The sequence below is a fragment of the Muscardinus avellanarius genome, assembly GCF_963383645.1.
Source record: "Muscardinus avellanarius genome assembly, chromosome: 2".
Taxonomy (NCBI): Eukaryota; Metazoa; Chordata; class Mammalia; order Rodentia; family Gliridae; genus Muscardinus; species Muscardinus avellanarius.
The window spans coordinates 190,828,138-190,849,277 of record NC_137787.1 but is presented as its reverse complement, the minus strand read 5'-3'; the positions used below and the strand labels follow the sequence as shown (position 1 = coordinate 190,849,277).

At 46.4% G+C, this 21,140-nt stretch overlaps 1 protein-coding gene across 2 annotated transcripts in view; it reads right to left on the bottom strand.

Annotated features, from left to right (window-relative positions):
• CLYBL (citramalyl-CoA lyase) overlaps nt 1-21,140 on the bottom strand; it is a gene marked incomplete at both ends in the record, with an annotated part of 220,324 nt that overhangs the window by 32,618 nt on the left and 166,566 nt on the right. The gene's annotated exons all lie outside the window — the stretch shown is intronic.

Genomic DNA, 21,140 nt, shown 5'->3' with positions numbered 1-21,140 from the left:
TTGGTGTTGTAGACTGAACCCAGGGGCATGCTACCTCTGAGCCCCATCCTCAATCCTACTTTATTTTTTTTATTTTGAAACAAGGTCTCACTAAGTTACAGAGGGCCTCACTAAGTTGCTGAGGCTGGTTTTGAATCTACAATCTTCCTGTCTCAGCCTCCCAAGTACTGGGATTACAAACCTGTGGCTTGGCTACCCTTAGACCTTAAAAAAAAAAAAAAAAAAAAAAAAAAATATATATATATATATATATATATATATATATATATTTTTTTTTTTTTTTGAAATAGGCCTTGCTAAGTTGCCGAGGCTGACCTTGATCCTGTGACCTTCCTGTCTCTACCTCCCAAGTATCAGGATCACAAGCATGAACAATTGCATTAGGCTAATATTAGTGTTATCTCGCTCTCTGGTGCCCGTTCCCATGGGAGGGGTAACATCATTAGTCATTATTCACGGACTGGCCTTAACTAAGGGCTCAGCACGTGTCTGTTCTTCACCTGCATTTTCTCATGTAATAAATGGAAGAAGCTGGCTCAACACCTGGATCATGGCAGGTCTCGTCTGTCAGCCTGTTCACGTTAGGGTAAAAAATAAGGCTTTATTTTTCTTTTTCCCCACGATCTGCTTTTTACTCCTTATTTTATTTTTGCAGCTGAGTTGCGTCTTGACATTCAATTAAGAAGGTGCTCACAGAAAGCTGCCACCCTGTACTGTGAGAAAAGCCGCCCTTCTTCAGGGAGAAGCAGCACTATCACGGCGAAATCCCGTCATGAAGTGCTTGACAAATACAGGGTATTTTATCTTTGATTTGACAGTCTTTGCTCCATGGTTAAAGAGAGCTGACGGGCTGAGAGTTTGCTTCAGTATTTGAATTATCCCAAGAAAAACTGTGTGAGACCGAATATGTTATTTATTGGCTTTGGTTGGGGGGTGAAGGCGGAGTGTGGAGAGAGACGGGGTGCGTGGGGGCTGGGGTTGGTGTCGACAGAAAGAAAGCGCGTGAGCTCCTTACTTCCTGCCAATTTCAGTTTTAAAAAAAATTTCTCCAACTCAACAACAGCCTTCAACAAATTCTCATTGTCAGAATGACACTTACCAAGCGTCGTTTCTTTTGGGAAGGGTTTTTATGATAGGGATAAAACTTTAAAGCTTCTCATTTCTGATTCATGTGGTTAAAAAAAAAGACATAACATACAACATTTTTTTCTTTGTGGTACTGGGGATTAAAACCAGGGGCATTCTACTTCTGGACCACAGCCCAGCCCTATTTTTATTTTGAAACCAGGTCTCATTAAGTTGATGAGAGTCTCACTACTTGCGGAGGGTATCCTCGAACCTGTGATCCTCCTGTCTCAGACTCCTAAATACTGGGATTACAAGCCAAGCCCAGATCAACATACAACCACTTGAACAGAAATACTTATCTAGAGCCCAGCATGGTGGCTCATACCTGTAATATCAGTACTTAGGAGGCTGAGACAGGAGGGATTACAGGTTCAAAGACAGCCTCAAGCAACTTAGTGAGATACTGTTTCCAAAAAATGAATAAATAAAATGGGTTATTAAAATAGGGGTGTAGCTCAGAGATAGAATGCCCCTGGCTTCTATCCCCAGCACTAGAAAAAGAAAAAAAGAAAAGAAAGAAAAGAAATGAAACACAGACATATATATGAAATATATATGCACACACACACATATATACATATGATTGAATATTTATCTAGGAAAAAGGCAAACCAGAGCAGAGATAAGAAAGGATGATTTAGGCCAATACGGAGTCCAAGTCTAATCAACGAGCCGACCTGGGACAGTAGATGTAAGTCACGCGGCCGTAGGTCTACAATCTAGTGCAGGTTAGGAAGGCTTCCAAATGTAGCTTCCAAATGTAGTTAAACATTTGAGTGAGGAAAGAGTAGCTCAGAGTTGTCAGGTCAGATGCAAACTGTACCTAGGCCCAGTGTAGGCAGCCTGTGTGCAGTCCTGATGTATTCTGCTGCCAATAAGCTTAGACAGAAGCAGGAGAGAGGGCACATCAGCTAAGGTGAGACAGAGCAGCCACCAGCAGCTTGGCTGGACTTCATGCCTTGGTCTGTTCCACAGCTGTAAGACTCATGCACAGGCTTCCCCCGAACTCTCTCGTGATAGGCCCTAAATACGACAATAGCGAGGGTCAAGTGCAGCGGCGAACCCGGTGCGTGTTTGGCCACCGAAGCTGCCGGAGAAAAGCTTCCTGCTCTTCGGCAATGTATGTCAAGGAGGTCCACATCTTCAGAGGGCCTTAGGTGTCGTGCTCCATGCAGCCCAGACAGCTACAAACGTCACCTTGCTCCAGTGTGTAAGCATTCCAAGTTCTTGGTTCTCTTTCCAGAGCAAGTCAGTCTGGTAAGGGATCCACTGGGACAAAGCAAATGAGAAATTCTTGACCACTCACTAGATCCTTTAAGCTGAAATGCATTTTATTTTATTATGTTATTTTGCGGTACTGGGGATGGAACAAAGAGGTATTCTACCTCCGAGCTCCACCCTCAGCCTTATTTTATTCTTTTATTTTGCCCCCAGCACTATTTTTTATTCTTTATTTTGAAACAGGGTCTCACTGAGCTGCAGAGGGCCTCACTAAGTAGCTGAGGCTGGCCGCGAACCCGGATCCTCCCGTTTCGGCCTCCCGAATGCTGGGATTACAAGCCTGCGCCACCACGCCTGGCTCTTGAACTGCATCTGAAAACTCGAATCATGAAGTTCACCCTCGCCACCCTCCCTTTAATCTGCATGTGTGCACGGCGATGCAGGATCCCTGGCGACATCCCCTTCCTACACTCTAAAGGCTGCTGTGGAACAGAATCTGACCTCTCAGCTGTTCTGCTGTTTGGCTTGCATTTCCGGGGACTGTTTGTTCGAAGCTCATGTTCTAAACCTGTTTGTGATTTTTATCTAAAGTCCAATTGCCATGGTTTCAGCACATTCCGGTTTACTTAGGGGGAAAAAAATCAGCCCTTGTGAAATTGGCTCCAAATAAAGCACCTCATTCCAATTTCAGGCATAATCTGATTAGTACTTTTCTTGGTATCATAATGAGCAGTGACTACTCAGCATTTTATTGGATCTTTTTTTTTCCCCCCTTGGCTCAGAATGAAAACCGAGCTCTTTCCAGTCCGTCATACTGCACCTTTCCAAAAACAGAGGATGGCTTTTGAGGTATATTGTCACACGACACCCTTAAACAGGCTGTTGCTTGTTGCAATTTACGTAAACCAAGTGTGCACCCCTCTGGTATGTGTCCCCAAATACCCAACAACTTCACTGAATTTACACCAACCAACAAGCATGTGGGTTTTTTTTTTCTTTTTGGTATTTTAATGGTGAAATATGTTACTGTGCTAGCAAACACACCCATGCCATCTGTTGGGCTGCGAGGATGGCAGCCTGTAAGAACAATTAAGTTTGGAGCTGGGTGTTCGGTTAGAGTCACTGCCGATCCAGTGGGGGAAAGAGACTGTTGATTTTCTTTCTTTCCCTCTCTCTACACGCACACCTTACTCTTTTACTTATTTACTTATTTATTTATTTGCTACGGAGGATTGAACCCAAGGGCATTCTCCACCCCCAGCCCTATTTCCTTTCTTACTTTGAAACAGGGTCTTGCTGGGTTGCTGAGAGTCTAAGGTGCCCAGGCTGGCTAGCAACCTGCGATCCTCCAGTCTCAGCCTCCTGAGTACTGGGATTACAGGTGTGCACCGCCACATCTGGCTCACACCCTGCCTCCACCTGCCCTCTCTCTGGTCTCTGTCCTCCCTCCCCTTCCCACCTTTCTCTGGCCCCATCCCCATCTCTGAGTGAGAGCTTCCTGGCAGAGCTGTCCTTCAGAGGGCCTCAGGGTGACCTGCTGGGATTTGGGGGGAGGAAGTGCTTCCTGAAAAGAAAGCCAAAGGAAATAAAAATAAAGAGGCCACTGGAGAAGGAGCTTTGGGGGGGATCTTACATCCTGGGTGCCACTCAGGTTGTTGACAGTGAGCTAAGTTTAAAGGGCAAGGCCTTCTAGCTGTCACACCGCGACTGCCTCGGTGCAGCGACCTCACCGTTGAATGAACTTGCGCCCCTGAGATCTGACGGGGCTGGGAAACACCGAGGAAGGGAATTAAGAGCTTTGTCGATGGTTACAGTAGGGCCTGGAGGAGCCGTGTTGTCACAGCGTGTTCTGGGTCGTGTTTGACCGCAGGTTCCGCAGAGGTCACGGGGAAGCGGGCACAGACCCGAGTCTCCGCAGGCCCAGTTCTAAAACGTGGTGCTCCCAAAGTGTCCGCGATCGATATTCCGTGCCACGGACCGCTCGGTGCAGTGGACCGGGGCTAATAAACTTGTCCTTCTCCATAAGCCATCGGATTATGTGACTGTGTCTGGGCCGGGAAGCAAGGCGTGCTCTGATTTCAGAGACTGGATTCTTATCACCTGGGGAGGAGACACGCTCGGGTGACGTCAGCGATGGATAAATCAACCATCGCTGGAGAGGTCTACGGCCTCTGAAATGAAAGGAGAAAAATATGCGTGCAGTTGGTTCCACTGGTGCCCCTCAGAGCTAATAACTAATCATCCTCGCAAGCTTCTAGCCCAGAATGATGAACCCTGCAAGGAAAACAACATCCGTCCACTTTTACACTCCAGTGGAAGAGGTGGTCCCTCGCGGCGGGGCGGCGCAGTCTCGCCATCTGGAGACTAAATCAAGTGTGAAGTACAGTATAGTTTGGGACCAAGCTCCGTGGCCGCAGCTCAGCGGTGAGTTCATTAGTTCCAAACTTCCAGGGATTAGAGAGGCATCAATTCTACCGTCGGATACGAAGAGACAGATCGGATACGAGATTCAAGGAGCGCCGAGACACCGAGAGCAGCCCCTTGGGCTTATTTATAAAACGCCAACGTATAAACACATCCAAAGAAGTGCCTTAAATAATGGCATTATCACAGCTCCTAACATCTGAATTAACACCTTTTCCTTAACTTTTGGCCCCCTCCCCAAACCTTGAAGGCTAACGTACAGTCTCCTCTGCAGAGGAAATCACCCGCACAGCCCGGCTTGCAGCAGGAAAAACAGAAAGTTGTGTGGAATGATTAAGAAATAGAACTTTCTAGACTCCGGGGAGCTGCACAGCGATGCTAATTACATATGTAATTACACATAAATAAATAAGCACATATATTTTACATACATATATAAGATGTAATATATACTTATTATGTGTGTGATACAGATATTATTTTCACTCAGCAAAAGGCAAATTGTCATGTCATGTATTCAGAAATACCAGTAAATTCCATCTTTTCAGGATTTGCCATCTTATCTCAATTGCATCTGTAACATGATGGCACCGGCTTGGAATGGCCCCAATTTGAGCAAAGGTCCCTGTAATTTATGAAAACTTACAGGTCAAGTTTGATTAAACTGTTCCATTTGGGGATGTGTGTGTGTGTGTGTGTGTGTGTGTGTGTGTGTGTGTGGTACTGGGGATGGAACCCAGGGGCCTTCTACCTCTGGGCTACACTGTCAGACCTATTTTATATTTTTTATTTGGAAACAGGGTTTCTTAAGCCAGCGGAGGCTGGCTTCGAACCTGCACGATCCTCCTGGCTCAGCCTCCTAAGCACGGGGATTACAAGCGTGCCCACCACGCCCGGCAAGGGATCTCCTTTTTTATATGATTTTTTTTTATATACCTCTGTATTTACTTGTTATTTATTTTTGTGGTACTGGGCTTAAACCCAGGAACATTCTACTGAGCTATCCCACCGGCCCTTTTTATGTGTGTGTGTGTGTGTGTGTGTGTGTGTGTGTGTGTGTGTGTGTGTGTTTAAAGAGTCCTAAAAGCCAGGCGTGGTGGCACATTCTTGTAATCCCAGTACTTGGGAGGCTGAGATAGAAGGATCACAGGTTCAGGCCCAGCCTCAACTATATAGTGAGGCCCTCCGCAACTTAGTGAGACCCTGTTTCAAAATAAAGTATAAAAAAATAGGGCAGTGGGTGTGGCTCAGAGGTAGACTGCCCCTGGGTTCAATTCCCAGTACCACAAAAATAAATAAATAAATAATAAAACAGTCCTGCTAGGTTGCAGAAAGCCTCAGCATTGTCCTTGAACCTGCAATCCTCCTGTCTCCGCCTTCCAACTACTGAAATTATAGTTGTGTGCCACCATACCTGGTTACATTTATTTATTTAATTAAATTTTTTTTTTCAGGTCTGATGATAGAACCCAGGGCATTCGACCTCTGAGCTACACCCCCTGCCCTATTTTTTATTCTTTATTTTGAAACAGGGTCTCACTGAGTTGCAGAGGGCCTCACTAAGTAGCTGAGGCTGTCCGAGAACCGCGATCCTCCTGTCTCAGCCTCCCAAATGCTGGGATGACAAGCGTGCGCCACCATGCCTGGCTTCATGGGTACTCTTGATTGAACCCAGGGAAATTTTTACCTCTGAGCTACATCCCCTGCCCTATTTTACTTTTATGAAAAGAAAAAAAAGTAATTAACAACTTATGCTTTATTTTACCTGTTATTTTCAGAAAATAATTTTGGGGAAAATTATTTTTAGGTATATAAATTTTGTTGGTAACTCTGTGTGTGTGTGTGTGTGTGTGTGTGTGTGTGTGTGTGTGTGTATGTGAGAGTGTGTGAGTGTGTGTGTGTTAATGGGGACTGAACCCAAGGGCATTCTACGTGAATTATACTCTCAATCCTATTTTATTCTTTTATTTTGAAATATGGTTTTACTAAATTGCAGAGGGCCTCAATAAATTGCTTAGATTGGTCTCTAATCTGTGATACTCCTGTCTCAGCCTCCCCTGTACTGGGATAGGAAGTATGTGCCCCACGCCTAGGCGATAACAGCTTTAATGAGATAAAATTCACCCATTTAAAGTGTACCACTAAGCCGGGCGTGGTGGCGCACGCTTGTAATCCCCGCGCTTGGGAGGTTGAGACAGGAGAATCGCGCTGGTTTGAAGCCAGCCTCAGCTACTTAGTGAGGCTCTCAGCAACTTAGTGAGACCCTGTTTCCAAATAAAATATACAAAAAGGTCTGGGAGTGTAGCCCAGAGGTAGAAAGCCTCTGGGTTCCACCCCCAGTACCACCAAAAAAAAAAAAAAAAAGTGTACCACTAGCTGGGTGTGGTGGTACATGTTTGTAATCCCAGTACTTGAGTGGGTAAGACAGGAGGGTCTCAGGTTCCCAGCCTGCCCCAGCTACTTAGTGAGACACTGTGCAACATAGACCCTGATTCAAAATTAAGAATAAGCGGGGCGTGGTGGCGCACGCTTGTAATCCCAGCTCTTGGGAGGCTGAGACAGGAGGATCACGCAGGTTTGAAGCCAGCCTCAGTTACTTAGTGAGGCTCTCAGCAACTTAGTGAGACCCTGTTTCCAAATTTAAAAAAATAGGTCTGGGAGTATAGCCCAGAGGTATAAAATGTCTGAATTCCATCCTAGTACCACCAAAAAAAACCCAAAAACATTAAGGTTGGGGTTGTTGCTCAGAGGTAGAATGCCCTTGGGCTCAATCCCTAGTACTGCAGATAAATAAATTAATTAATTAAACAAACAAACATAAAGTGTACCACTATTGTTCTTTGTCTCTATATGGTCTTCTGTGAATGCCTTCTTTCACTTAAGATAATATTTCAAGTTTTATCTATGTAATAGCATATATAGGTGGTTTTTTTGTTTTTGTTTTTTTTTTTTTTTTTTTTTGCAGTCCTAGGGATTAAACCCATAGGCATTCTACCTCTGAGCTACACTCCCAGCTCTATTTTATTATTTTTGTTTTGTTTTTTATTTTGAAACAGGTCTCACTGAGTTGCAAAGAGCCTCACTAAGTAGCTGAGGCTGTCCTTGAACCAAGATCCTCCCGTCTTAACCTCCCAAATGTTGGGATTACAAGCGTGCACCACTATGCCCGGCTTGATTTTCTTTTTTTAATTTTTTTTTATCAACAGTGTCTGTGATTCTCATGGAAAATACCTGAATATCACATCTGGGTTCTTCCCGATGACCTCGTCAGGTACATTAAAAATATTTTAGCCAGAAGGAGAGAGATTAGTCGAATGCTATCCACTCCACCAGGTGCTAGGGACCAGTGATAGGTGTGGGCACATGGGGTGAAAATACAGACACCACTCCTGTTGAGTTCCAGGAAGTCATCGTGCCTGCCAGTGAGAGCCTGAGGATGAGAAGCGAGTGGGCTGGCTGGGCTGAGTCAGTGGAGCACGCTGTCCTGGGGCTCAGGGGAACATCCTCCTGTCCCAGCCTCCCAAGAACTAAGACGACAGGTGGGCTCCACTGCGCCTGGCGCTACATGCAGTCTCCCATCTATACATTTGCATGACGTCTACTCACGAAGACAAGATTCTTAGCATCTTAGCGGCAGTGTTAAAGCACTTGGCACACAGGTGCGAATCTCTGACTGCTACCTGGGTGCTCATTAATAGCCCACTTCAGCCAGCCTGGCTAAGGAGGGTCCCCTCTACCCCCCAAATTTGGTGATAGGCAGGGAAATAGATTTTTTTCCTGTAGAAGTACAGAAGCCTTTACTTTTGAGAAAACATGGTAGTTGATATTTACAGGAAGGGGACAATTTGGATCCATTTTTAGCAAGGGATTGCAAGTTGGCTCACGAAGTAGAGGAAGTCATTAGCCAAAATATGCCGTGAGCATCACCCTGAAATTCCTCGGCCGGGACAGGTGTTATCTGTTATCTGCTGTGTGTGTGTGGAACCCTGGCAAGGCTGCCTCATTAAAAAGAATGAAAAGGATGGATTAGAAAAAGAATGAATTGGGAAGAATGAAAGGGCGCGGACCTGCCCTGCATCCCATCCAAGCACCTGCGGCAAATGGCTTTCCTCCTAACTAGGAAAGGTAGGTGCAAAGCCTTCCATGCCAGGCTCCGGTTTGCTTGTTTACTTTGATTCTCCCACGCAGACTGCGACCCAGCAGGAGGGCTTTCAAACCCAAACAGTTAATTACCTCCTCTAACCCAGAGTAGTGTGCAACATAAATACAGCAAAGGAAGAGGGCAGCTTTGCTCAGGCTGCACTTTCTATCAGGTGGGGAAGGAGCCACCTTCTTCATCCTCTGTCCTGCCAGGGGCAGGGGGAGGGACACTAATTAGAAGGTGTGTGGAAAGCCGGGCCTGGCCTGTCATCCCAGGACCTGGGAGGCTGAGATCGGAGGAACACCAGCTGGAGGCCAGCCTCAGGACTTTCTTTCTTTCTTTCTTTCTTTCTTTCTTTCTTTCTTTCTTTCTTTCTTTCTTTCTTTCTTTTGCAGGTCTGGGGATGGAACCCAGGGGCATTCTACCTCCAAGCTATTCCCCCGCCCTATTTTTTATTCTTTATTTTGAAACTAAGTTTTGGAGGGCTTCACTAAGTAGCTTAGGCTGTTCAGGAACCTCCGGTCTCAGCCTCCTGAATGCTGGAATTACAAGCATGTGCCACCACACCCAGCTCAGCCTCAGGAATTTGATGAGACTCTGTTTCAAAATAAAAAAGTAAAAAGGACTCGAGGTGTAGCTTGGAAGTTGAATGCCCCTGGATTTAATCACCAATACGGAGCCAGGCGTCTTGGCACATCTGGGAGGCTGAGAAAAGGAGGATTTGGGTTCACAGACAGCCTCAGCTACTTAGTGAGGCCCTCTGCAACTCAGTGAGACCCTGTTTCAAAATAAAGAATAAAAAAACGCCGGGCGTGGTGGCGCACGCTTGTAATCCCCCCCCCTTGGGAGGCGGAGACAGGAGGATCGCGCAGGTTCAAAACCACCTTCTCTGGCTTAAGAGACCCTGTTTCCAAATAAAAATATAAAAACAGGTCTGAGAGTGTAGCCCGGAGGTAGAAGGGTTTCCAGGAACCCCAGGACCACCAAAAAATAAAATAATAGGGCTGGGGGTGCCGCTCAGAGGTAGAATGACCCTGGGTTCCATCTCCAGTACCGAAAAAAAAAAAAAATCACAAGTAACACACATTAATTTCAGCGAGCCGCAAGGTGAGTCCCGGACTCCCCGGCTTCCCGAGGTGATGGTGCTCGGTGCAGAGCCTCATTCCATCCCAAACGAGGATCTTTAAATTCATTAGAGCATTAATTAGTCTTCCTGGCAGCCAAGAATGAAGAAGCCAGGAAATACAATAAGCAAAATAAAACATGAAGATTTATTTCTAGCAGGTCTATGAATCTGGATTGTAATTCTCAACAGCTGCTTTATTTATTTACTTATTTATTTATTTTTTGTGGTTCTGAGGATTTTCCTTTCTTTTCTTTTCTTCTTTTTCGGGTCTGGGGATGGAACCCAAGGGCATTTGACCTCTGACTATACCCCCAACGCTATTTTTTATTCTTTATTTTGAAACCAGGTCTCACTGAGTTGCAGAGGGCCTCACTAAGTAGCTGAGGCTGTCCGCGAACCGCAATCCTCCGGTCTCAGCCTCCAGAATGCTGAGATTACAAGCGTGCGCCACCACGCCCGGCTTTGCAATTTTCTTTCTTTTGTAGCTGAGGCTGGCCACGAACCTGCGATCCTCTTGTCTCAGCCTCCCACATACTGGGGATTACAAGTAAGGTGTGCCATCACACACCGTCTGCCCCAGGAGGCTGCTACCAGTAGCCAGGGAACACCAGGCGGAGCCCGTCTTGTCAAAGCACTCACCAGTGCGGGGCCCACCGGGTCTATATTTAAATGTCTCCTCCAGCAAATGTTAGCAGAACCTTGCTGCGCTGGCAGCCTCTCCCCGGGCCGGCTCTTCCCGTTCACCGCTGATTTCTTCAGTTCCATCGCACGCTACGCCACCACTGGGGCTTCTTCTCTCTTTTCGTGCCCGGTAGATTTTCATAAGGCATTTAATGTGAGAACGGTTAACCCGTGCGAGCCAGGCACCCGCAACGCGGCTGGATTTGGGCTTCCGAGGCAGAGGCCTCGCCCAGGCAGCCAGGGCTCTTGCCAGAACCAGCCCTGCTCAGGACCAGGTGTGATGTAGTATACAAGTTCGTGTGCATGCTCCCGGCTCCCATAAACTGTGCTTCCCACAAGATGGAGATGAGAGTATCCTGGGCCAGCGGTCCTGCCAGGAAAGGCCTCTGCACACAGAATCGGTGGCTCACTCTACCTTACCACACACACTTGGGATGTCAAAGTCCTCCTGGTGAATCAGCTGTTTCCTGTAAGCATTGGTGGGCCACGAAAACCAAGGATTGTTTTAAAATATACAAAGTGGATAGATATGCAAAGAGTAGAGTTGTAAGGAAAAAAATTAAGCCCGGCATGGTGGTGCCTGCCTATAATTCCTGCACTTTGGAGGCTGAGACATGAGGATCTCAGGTTCAAGGACAGCCTCAGCCAGTACTGAGACTCTCATCAACCTAGCAAGACCTTGCTTCTGAATAAAAATAAAATAGGGCTGGGGATGCAGCTCAGAGGTAGAATGTCCCTGTGTTCAATCCCCAGTACCACCAATAAACAAATAATAAAAATAAAAACTAAAAAGGTGTAGTTCAATGGTAGAATTAGAAGGCCTTTGGGTTCCATGCCCAGTACCAAAATAAAAGGAAAAATTTAAACTCTTTGAATCTGGCCTTTGATATATACCTAGTCAATTGCTTAAACCGCCCATAAAACCTTGGCGGACAGTAACTTTGGTTCTCTGTGGGGAGGGGGGTATGCTGGGAACCGAACCCAGAGGTACTGCTCTACCCCAGCCAGGGAGCTACATCCCAGCCAGCCCTTTGTATTCCTAGTTTTAGACAATGTCTCCTATGTTGCCTAGGGTGACCTTGAACTTGTGAACCTCCTGCCCCAGCCTCCTGAGTCGCTATGGGGAACAGTAACTTTGAATGCTGGTGGCCATGCTGCTCGGGCGCTTTCAGGAAGAAGCCAAGCTTTGAAGCTTCCAGGGTAGGGCCCGGCAGTGAGGATGGCCTGTTCTTTAAAGAGGCTGGAAGCAGAGACCCAGCTACCCCGTGCTGGGAGGGGTCAACATCAGTCCTGTGCAGTTAGCGACGGGGAGGACCACGGCATCCCAGCAGTCCCAGCACCAGTGGCTTTGGAGGAAATACACGGGTGCCCCTTGACTTATGGTGGGGTTCCCTCCTGTAAACTCATCGTAATAGAAATGTCATACCACTAACCTACCAAACATTATTTTATCACTTTTTTGTATGGTACTAAGGAGTGAATTCAGGGGTATGCTACCTCTGAGTACATCCCCAAACCCTATTATATATGTATATATATATATATATGTATATTATATATAATTATATAATATATAATATGTATATATTATATGTATATGTATATTATATATAATTATATAATATTATATATTATATATTATATGTATATATTATTATATGTATATTATATAATTATATATAATAATATATATTATATGTATATATACATATATTATATATAATATATAATATATATAAAATATATATTTTTTGGTGGTACTGGGGTAGAACCCAGAGGCTTTCCACCTCCGGGCTATACTCCTAGATCTATTTTATATTTTATTTGGAAACAGAGTCTCACTAAGTAGCTGAGGCTGGCTTCGAACCTGTGCGATCCTCCTGTCTCAGCCTCTCAAGCGCGGGGATTATAAGCGTGCGCCACCACACCCAGCTTCCTATTATATTTTTTATTTTGACACAGGGTCTCATTAAGTTGCTGAGGCTGGCCTCAAACCTGTGATTCTTCTGTCTCAGTCTCCCAAGTACTTAGTTAGGACACTGTAAAGTGTCAATTATTCCCCTTATGGTCACTGGGTTGGCCAGGAGTTATGGCTTGCTGCCCTGATCTGTGCTACTTACTGACTGCCTAAGGGACAGCAGGGTCTCTTAACATCAAATGCCTCAGTCACCTTATTGGAAAAATAAAAGATAAAAATAGTCCCTGACTCAGGGATCAGGAAATGGTATAACAGAAATAATTACTAAATGTTAGATTTTTGTGCGTGTGTGGTACGGGGAATAAAACCCAGGGGCTTTCTACCTCTGAGCTACACTCCCAGACCTATTTTATATTTTATTTAGAAACAGGGTCTCACTAAGTTGCTGAGAGCCTCACTAAGTAGCCGAGGCTGGCTTCGAACCTGTGCGATCCTCCTGTCTCAGCCTCCCAAGCGCAGGGATTACAAGCGTGCGCCACCACGCCTGGCACTATTCACGTTTTCTGTTCAAAATCTTTCTCTCAGGAAGCAAGGACGGAGGAAGAGACATCGCTGCCTGGTAACATTTATTTCTAGGAGAGACTATCACCTTCTAACAGAGGCAAGGCGACGCCGGGCTCTTTGGAGAGATCATCCGAAGACCTTGGAGAAGAAATGAGGATACCCCTCAGCGGCTGCCCGCCGCTGAGAGCGAGCTGCGGCAGGCAGGCGCGCGGCCCGTGCGAGGCGGTTGCCTTCCTAGTTTTTCCTAAGGGCCGTCAACCATCAAAGCAAAGTTGCTCAGATGCTGAAATTGGATTGCAAAACACAAACAAGAACACAATGTGCTGTCATTTAAAAAATCGCCCATTTGGAAAGAAAGAAATCCAATATTGTCACAGACACTGTAAGCTGTTCATCCTCAATTGTGAGCTCGTAATTTGGTGAACATCATATTTTAAAACTGAAATGAAGGTTATGTTGGAAAACATTCCTCGAAAGATTTATTGAGACAGATCTCTGAGAACAGGCCAGCAAATCCCGGCCAGAAGACCAGAGTTGACTGTTTGATAAATGCATAATAAAACAGAATTTTGTATTGATCGTATTGCTAATTAAAGCTGAAATACTCTAAAATGGGGAGGTTAATTAATTAAGAGTGTGGATCTGGGACAGAAAAAAAAATTACCAAAACAAAGCTGGGATAGAGAAATATTAGGATAAAGCCCCTTTCTTCAATAGTGGGTGTTTCCTTCTGGGGAAAAAAAATTTGGGAAAATGGCAGTTGAAGCTGCATGTGGTGGCACATGCCTGTAATCCCAGTACTTGGGAGGCCAAGACAGGAGGATCGCAGGTTCGAGGACAGCCTTAGCAAGTAGTGAGACTGTCATCAACCTAGCGAGACCCTGTTTCAAAATAAAAATAAAATAGGGTTGGGAGTATAACTTCGAGGTAGAATGTTTCCGAGCTCAATCCTCAGCACCACGAACAAAAGAAACAAAGAAAGAAAATGGTGGCTGACCTAGGGATACAGCTCAGCGCTAGAGCACTTGCCTAGCATGTGCTGGCTCCGGAATTCCATCCCCAGCATGAAAGAAGAAAGGGAGGGAGGGAGGGAGGCGAAAGGCGAGCCAGGCATGGTGGTGCACGCCTAGAATCCCAATACTGGGAGGCTGAGACAGGAGGATCATAGGTTCAAGACCAGTCTCAGAAACCTAGTGAGACCCTGTTTCAAAACAAAAAATAAGCCGGGCGTGGTGGCGCACGCTTGTCATCCCAGCATTCGGGAGGCTGAGTCCGGAGGATCGTGGTTCATGGACAGCTCCAGCTATTTAGTGAGCCCCTCCGCAACTTAGTGAGACCCTGTTTCAAAATAAAGAATACAGTAGGGTAGGGGGTGTAGCTTGAAGGTTGGATGCCCCTGGGTTCCATTCCCAAACTCGCAAAAAAAAAAAAAAAAAAAGGCCGTGGGTATAGCTCACAGGTAAAATGCCTCTGGGTTCAATCCCTAGTACCAAAATAGAAAAAAGGAAAAAGGAGACAAAATGGTATTCCACTCAGAAGATAGTTACTATGTGAAGTAAATTTTTTTACTTCAAAAGAGATCTAATATATCCATTAAAAATATTACTAAAATTATTAATAATATTAGAATTGGGGTTATAGATATGCTCCACCACACCAGCTATTAATATATATATATATTAGTAATATATAATTTTGTAATATATATAATTATATATAATTATATAATCATATATACATATATAATTAGTAATATATAATTTATATATATAATATATAGTAATATATAATTTAAAATATATATAATTTTGTGGTACTGAGGGTGGAACCCAGAGGCTTTCTACCTCTGGGCTATACTCCCAGACCTATTTTACATTTTTATTTAGAAACAGGGTCTCACTAAGTTGCGGAGAGCCTCACTAAGTAGCTGAGGCTGGCTTCGAACCTGCGCGATCCTCCTGACTCAGCCTCCCAAGTACTGGTATTACAAACGTGTGCCTCCACGCCCGGCCAGCTACTAATATTTTAAGTTAGAGTTCTTCAAGGTTTATTATTAGTAAGACCAACCACAATGTCAACAGGAAAAGAGCTTTTGGAATTTCTAATTCTTGATAACTCTCCTCTGAGATACGTCCACAGGAGGTATATTAATTTCCTAGGGATACCATAACAAATTTAATGCAAATTCGGCAGCTTAAAAACACAGAAATTTACTCTGGCTCTGTCCTGAGACCAGAAACGTAATCGGCGTGAGCGGCGGGGTCCCTCCCGAGAGGCTCCTTGCGGTCTCCTCTGAGCTGGCGCCATCTCACAGTCTCTTCCAGCCCTGTTTCCGTGGCTTCTCCTAGCATCCTTATAAGGACACGTGTCACTGGCTTCAGGGTGTGCCTCGCAGATTCATGATGGTCTCACCCGTAGCTCCTCGGCCGCATTTGCAGGTGCGGTCACATTTACAGGTTCTGGGAACCAGGACGGAGGCATCCTGTGGGAGGCCACCATCCCATCTGCCACAGGCAGCACATTTCACGAATAGAATGGTCCCCTAAAGGAGCGGCTAGCCGGGTGCGGTGGTGCAGGCCTGTGATCGCAGTGCTCAGGAGGATCACCTGATGGAGGGCAGCAAACAGTGAGGCTCATCAACCTAGTCAGAGCCTATTTTGAAATAAGAAAGTAAAATAGGTTGTGGATGTGGCTTGGAGGAGGAATGCCCTTGGATTCAATCCCCAGCAGCACACAGAAAGAAAGAAAGAAAGAAAGAAAGAAAGAAAGAAAGAAAGAAAGAAAGAAAGAAAGAAAGAAAGAAAGAAAGAAAGAAAGGAAGAGGAAGGAAGGAAGGAAGGAAGGAAGGAAGGATGGATGGAAGGAAGGAAGGAAGGAAGGAAGGAAGGAAGGAAGGAAGGAAGGAGCCGGGTCTAGGGGCGCATGCTTATAATACCAGTACTTGGGAGGCTGAAGTTCATGGCCAGCCTCAGCTACTTAGTGAGGCCCTTTGCAACTCACTAAGACCCTGTTTCAGAATAAAGAATAAAAAATTGGGCAGGGGGTGTAGCTTGGAGGTAGAATGCCCCTGGGTTCCAGTTCCATCCCTAGTACCAAAAAAAAAAAAAAAAAGGAAAGAAGAAGCTACTAGAAAGAATCTTGCTAACGTGAGCTCTCCCTTCTCTAGCTCTCCCGCTCCTCCCTTACCCCGCTTAGAGTAGCAGTGCCCCAGACTAGTGAAGGTTTGGCAAAGTCCCTAGGGGCATCATTTGTGCCTGGAGACAGGGCTCAGGACTGTCACAGACTCCCAGGTGGATGAGTTGGACAGATCCCAGAGGTGACTCAGCAACATTAAACTCACACGGGGCTCCTCTGTGAGGTTCCTGGTGCCAGTGGCAGCCACACCTGCTCAAAGGCCCCCAGGCCCATCTTCTGTTCTTGACTGGCTCTAACACAGGTATGGTTCTATCTGCAGATACAGTCTCCTCCTCCTCCTCCTCCTCCTCCTCCTCCTCCTCCTCCTCCTCCTCCTCCTCCTCCTCCTCCTCTTCCTCCGCCACCACCTTTTTGGTATTGGGTGTTGAACCCAAGGGCATTCTGCCTATGAACTACAGCCCCAGTCCTGTTTATTTTTCATTTTGAAACAGGCTTTCTCTAAGTGGCCAAAGCTGGCCTTGAACCTGTGATCTTCCTGTCTCAGTCTTCCAAGTACTGGGACTACAGGCATGTGCCACCACGCCTGGCCGCCTCCACATCCTTCCTGCACATGAGTGCCTGTTCTTTCCCCGTTGCGGCTTATCTCCATTAGAAGAACACCTCTCAAAAGAGGGCGGGGAAGGCAGTGCTTCTGAACCATTGTCCTCAGGACCTTAGCTCAGACTAATTCTTTCTGCCAAGAAGGCTTTCATCATTCAGAGAATGCATCTTGAGATGGCTGGCTAGGGTCCAGAATCATAATAGGACAATGTTAGAGCTGAAGACAGCCCCGCAACGATCTAGTCATTTATTTATTTATTTATTTATTTATTTATAGCACTGGGGATTGAACCCAGGGGCCTGCTACCTCTGGGCTACACACCTAGCTCTTTTAATTTAATTTTTATTTTTAAAAATTTGAAATGGGATTTTGCTAAATCTAAAGATCCCAGACCTGAGATCTTCTGTCTTAGCCTCCCAGGTACTGGGATTACTGGCATGTACCACCGCACCCGGCTTCTCTCTAGTTGTTTTGGAAGCCAGAAGACAAAAGTCCCAGAGAGCTGGGCACGGTAGTACACGCTTGGAATCCCAGTTCTTGGGAGGCTGAGACAAGAGGATGGCAGGTTCTTGGACAGCCTCAGCTACTTAGTGAGGCCCTAGGCAACTTAGAGACCCTGTTTCAAAACAATAAAAAACAGGGCTGGGGGCGTAGCTCAGAGGTAAAATGCCCCTGGGCTAAATCCTCAGCATCACAAAAACAAACAAATAAAAGTCCCAGTGATATCAAGGAACCACTGACAGTCCCTCCATGCTGGGCACAGCCAGGCTAGGATGGACGCCTCCTGATGCTCAGGTGAGTGCCCTGGTTCACTACATCACACGTGAGACAGAACGGGACACAAGGCCTGCTGCGTAAGCATGGCTCCCACGGTGCCACTCAGTGAGACCATCCAGCCAGTGAATCCAGTCAACGATATTCACTGAGCGTGTGTTTAGGGCAGACGGGATCCCTGCACCCAGGGGGCTTGCCCTGCCAGGTGACTGTGAGTTAACAGTGCCCCAAAGGCAGCAGGACTCTGATCGCCTGCCATTTTAGGAATTGATGGAAATAGGGTCACCTCGTTCGTTCTCCATTCTTGACCTTTCCTTTGACTAGGAAAGAAAAAGTAACTGAAGCTGATGTGCCCACTTGACAGGCTTAAAGAAGTGTCCCCAGTCATCCCTGGAGCCGAAAGCGTCTCGTTCTAGAAAAATCAGTCCCTACCCTTTTCTTCCTAGTGCTAATTCTAAATTTATTTTATTTTTTGCAGTACTGGGGGTGGAACCCAGTGGCATTCTACCTCCAAGCTACAGTCCCAGCCCTATTTTATTTTTTTTTATTTTGAAACAGGGTCTCACTGAGTTGCAAAGGGCCTCACTAAGAAGCCGAGGCTGTCCACGAACCGCGATCCTCCTGTCTCAGCCTCCCGAATGCTGGGATTGCAAGCGTGCGCCACCACGCCCGGCCTAATTCTAAATTTAAGCAGGAACCCAACGTCAACATGGCCAGCAACACTGACAAAACTATTTGTATTAAAACCCGTTGCCTATAAAATAAAGTACCTCTCTTGGGAAGAGCTCGCCATCCACCAGCTACTCATAAAGGAGAGGCATTTTTCTGGTTGACGCAGTGACAGGTGAGGACCCAGATGGCAGATCCGTTGGGCAAAACCTTCGCTGCTCCGACTGCATTACCTCTTCTTGTACCACAACCACCCTGGGAGCTTCTTCCCAAGAAAGATAAGAAAACCAGTCTTCACCCACAAGACTCTACCTTCCTTTTGGCATTGGCCTGGCCTACTCACTAAAGGAAGCGAATTGGATTCTTTGGAGACAATCTTGAGTCACCGACGTAGGACAGCCCTTCCTCATGAACAGAAGAGGAGCCTCGATTTCCATGGAGTCGTCACCAGGGCTGGATCCGATGCCCGAGGAAGACCCGGAATTTATTTTCGAGCAGGTTTTGGCATGCCGGATGGAGCATGCTGGATCACTCGCTGGCTGCAGAGTCCCGCGGGCTCGCCGCACTGTCTTCCTTCATAAGGAATCCCTGCCAATCTCGGATCTGCGAACAGCTTCTGCCAGCAATTCTCTGATTTAGCATATGTACAAAGCCAATTTTTGGACACCAGGATGGATCCTGGCACCTCTGTAGCCCTCCATATTTGCAGCGCTCACAGTGGAATAATGAGTGGCAAGATGGAAGGAAAAAAAAAGACGACAGAAAAAGGCTTTCTAAACCCGCAGATAAATCGTCTACGTATTATATATGTGTCTATGCGTCTCCCCCCTGCTTTCCCAACATAAACTTCCCCCATGCCTTTCCTTGTAGTTACTGCATTGAGATTTTCAATCTGGGATGCACTTTGCAAAAGCCAACTGACAAAGATAAACTCCTGCTCCCCACTGAGAACATCTGATTTTTTTAAATGTAGAAACGTTGCTCTTTACAAAATAGGACATTTCCTTTTAATGAGCTTCAAAATACACCCAAATAATTTGCAACTAGGAAATGATACCATTTTAGAGTACTTAACAATAATTCTCGTGCATACAAAAACCAATTTGACAAGTGGCCGGAGTCAGTGAGACCTGTCAGTTTGGGAGTAAATCGGGAGGCTTCCACGCGGGCAGTTGTCACCATCACGAGAAAATTCACCCGACCCTTGGGGGCTTTTATTACCGTCTTCATCCAGAAAACCTGCGTCTGAGGTGCACTTGTTAGAATCTTTGTAAACAAAGGGTCGCTGAATCTCCAGCATGTCCATCCATCTTTGCTAAGAATAGGGACCTTTCTGTCTCTCTCCCTTTTAAGCTCTATGGAGTCATTTCATGCTATCTTTGATGGGCATTTTGATTTTTCCCTACCTACAAATGAAATCAGAGAGAGAGAGAGAGAGAGAGAGAGAGAGAGAGAGAGAGGGAGAGAGAGAGAGAGAGGACTTTCTTTCTTCTTTTGTACTAGGAATTGGACTCAGAGGCATTCCAGGCTACACCCCCAGGCCTATTATTATTTTGTATTTTGAAACAGGGTCTCATGAGGTTGATGAGACTCTCACTGCTTGCCAAGGCTGCCCTTGAACGTGCAGTCCTCCTGTCTCGGCCTCCCGGGTACCGGGTTACAAGTGCGCACCACCACCCCTGGTGAAGACATGATTTTCTGAGGCCTATTTCTTCCAGCTATGGATTTGTGGCAATGGCTAACCTTTAGGATAGTCTGGGGAGAGTGCTGTGCCCTTGCCCAGTTAAGCTGTTCCTGGTGTGTGTGAAGCATAAGATGAGTGACCTCCCCACACACAGCGCTACTGATCCTTACGTTTAGAAAGGTGAAGTCAAAAGGATGGAGCCCTGCATCTGCAAATCATAAATATTTCAGGAGCTTGGCGAGCTCTGCACGGAGGCAGAAGCCAGACTCGACCGCCCCGTGTGGGTCTCCCCAGGTGGCAGGGCCGAGAGCGGGCAGGAGGTGGGACCGTGTGCCTCCAGGCCTTTCGAGTAGCCCCTGGGCTGATTAGTTCCGAGAGCTGACAGGCTCCTAAGGGGAGGGCCTGTCCACTTTCTTTTTGCGGCAGGGATGATGGGCCAGGCATGGGGTTCAGGCATACTGGGGACATCTCTGTGTGACCGTGGCTACATCCTGCATCACTGGATCCCGCTCACATTTCTTGGGAGGCGCTGACTCGCTAGAGGGCTACCATCAAGAGATGTCCAGTGGCGCCAGCGGCGCCGGGTGCTCTCCCGGCCCTCAGGGGCTCTGTCTGAGCCAGACAAGAGGGCAGGGTGGCGGCGCTGGGAGCTAGAGAGGAAGATCGATATGTGGGTATGAAACACAGTCACGGACAATTGAAGAGGCCCACACGTCACCCTGCAGGGGACCGCTTTGAGCTGAAGTCCGAGGTAAATGACTCGGGAACCCAGGGGCTGACTCAGCTGCTGGGCACAGACAAAGGTGCGGTCTGGACACTCGTGGTGTGAGTGAGTGGGGTGTACGGACAGAATTCCAAGAACAGTCCTGGAAAGAAAAACAGCCACTGGCACAGGGAGGGATTTGTCACTCCTGAGAGATATTTGGAACCTAGAATTAGGAGATAACGACTCTTTCAAATCCAGCATCGAAGAAAAGACAACATTACTGCAACATAAAACTGGTATCTTGAGTCGCAGTGCCTTGGCACGAGACGATGCGGACGCATCTGTGCACTGAGGGTCCTTCCTGAGGC